We start from the raw sequence: 2,210 nt of genomic DNA, 5'->3' as shown, positions 1-2,210 counted from the left end.
GAAAGACTTGGAAAAAATTATATTAAGTGAAGTAGGCCAGGCCCCCCCCCCAAAACGTAGGTCTTATAGTTTCCCTTTTTTTTCAATAACTAGTATATGTCTAGGACAAGAAGAAAAAATCAAAAGCTATGTACATATGACCATATAGGATGATGTTAAGTGAAATAAACCTCAAGATAGTAACTCAAGTGCTTTTTTCTTCCTTGCAATTGTTTTTAACATATTTATAATGTACTATGTGATTTTTTTTGTTTCTCTGGTATGTTCTTCCTCCAGGGTATTACTCTGTATTCACTGTATTTGTTTCTGGTGACCTGCGTCTTATATGTACATAACAAGATGCTTAAATAAGGATACAGTTTAACCCATTGTAACAATGAGATGTACAAAACACTATGTTGAAAACAAACTTTACAACTTTTGTGGTGGATGGGAGGTGTTGGGAAGGTGGGAAGGGAAGGGATGTTTGGGGAAAAAGAAAGGAGGAGGTGACAATGCTCACTAGGAAATGTGCCCACTACTTTACTCATGTAACTGTAAACCTTCTGTACAATATTTTTACACTAAAAATATTTTAAAAACAGCTTAAAGAATATATACTATGTTTCAATAAATTGAATGAGGATTCATAAAAGGCATGTTTTGAATTTTATTTTTAAAATAAAATGAGGGCTGGGAAGGTTGCTTAGGGGTAGAGTGATTGTCTTGCATGCATAAGGCCCTGAGTTCCATTACTCATCACCACATAAGTCGGAAAAAGCCAGAAGTGGTGCTGTGGCTCAAATGGTAAAGCACTATCCTTCATCTAAAGACCTGAGGGACAGTGACCAGGCCCAGATTTCAGAGTTCAGGCCCAATGACTGACAAAATGAAAGAGAGAAAGAAAGAAAGAAAGGAAGGAAGGAAGGAAGGAAGGAAGGAAAGAAGAAAGGAAGGAAGAAAGGAAGGGAGGAAGGAAGGGAGGGAGGGAGGAAGAAAGTTGAGATAGTGTCCAGAGCCAAAGTTCAAGCCCTGAAAAAGTACCCCCTCACCAAACACAAAATCATACACAGGGCTGAGATTCAGCTTAGCAACTTACCATGCATGAGTTTTGATCCCTAAAACAAGGAAAGGGAGGGATTGGGTGAGGGAAGAGAGAGGGAGGGAGAAAAGGATAGGGAGAAATAACAGCATATAGAAAAGAGGGTAGCTCTGCATAATAAATGATATTCACTAGGGTACATGGTCAGGCAAACATTTTCTGTAAAGGAACAGAGTAAGTACATCCAGGCTTTGGGAGTCACATGATATGTCCTAAGTATTCCATTCTTCTGTGGCAGTGTGACAGGGGACACAGATAAAATGAATGCATTATAACTTTACTAACATTCACTGAAACTTGAATTCTATTTTTATTTGAAATATGGCTAGTGTAACTGTGTGTCTGAATTTTTAATTTTATGTAATTTTGCTTACTGTAAGTATTGTCACTTACAACTTTGTGGCTGGCTACTCCACTGAGTAGAACAAGTCTGGCCACTGATGAAGTCTTAGAGCACCTCCAAAGTAATCCAGGAATACAAGCCACGGAAGTCACTCAGCTTTTTGGTAGTCACAGTAAGAAACAGTAAAATAAGAAAATAAATAAAACCTTCAATTAAAAACACCAAAGGAGCTTTAATAAAAATTCAGCAAAATATATCTAGTATTTAAAGCTTAATCCTCAGATTTCAGCATTCTGAGTAGCTAGGATTACAAATGTGAACTACTCTCATGTGTTTGTTAGTTTTTTAAATACCAAGTCAGCCTTGTTACTTACCTGGCACTTGTTACTTACCTGGCAGGGGAGATACTATGGTCATGAAGATGGTTTTCCAGGGCCAGGCTTATCTATTGCACTTCAGATGTGCTGACCCCTGAGATTTCCCCAAATGTGGGAAATTCGACTGTATAATTTGTGGTAGTGGGGGACTGTGTTAGTTCTCTCCACTGGATAGATAGATAGATAGATAGATAGATAGATAGATAGATAGATAGATAGATAGCATTGTATTTTATATTGGCCTCATCTGCTTTCCTGCACTCAGCAGTCACTTGGTCCTAAGGACTACTATAAACGATGAGGTACCTCTAGGACTACTTTGTAGTTGCTAGGAACTACAAGGAGTAGAGAAATCAGCTTGAACTCACCATGAGAAAATAAATGAGGAATTTGGGTGCAGGTGGCTTAC

The 2,210-nt window shown here is 38.1% G+C and overlaps 1 non-coding gene across 1 annotated transcript; it reads left to right on the top strand.

Annotated features, from left to right (window-relative positions):
* Positions 1-1,808: 1,808 nt before the first annotated feature.
* LOC122111038 lies at positions 1,809-1,971 on the top strand. The gene has a single exon (XR_006147981.1). It is a non-coding gene; the product is annotated as a U1 spliceosomal RNA (small nuclear RNA).
* Positions 1,972-2,210: the final 239 nt, after the last annotated feature.

The sequence above is a fragment of the Dipodomys spectabilis genome, unplaced genomic scaffold (genome assembly GCF_019054845.1).
Source record: "Dipodomys spectabilis isolate Male_0828 unplaced genomic scaffold, ASM1905484v1 ptg000084l, whole genome shotgun sequence".
In the NCBI taxonomy this organism is placed as follows: Eukaryota; Metazoa; Chordata; class Mammalia; order Rodentia; family Heteromyidae; genus Dipodomys; species Dipodomys spectabilis.
This window is presented reverse-complemented; position numbering and strand designations above follow the sequence as displayed.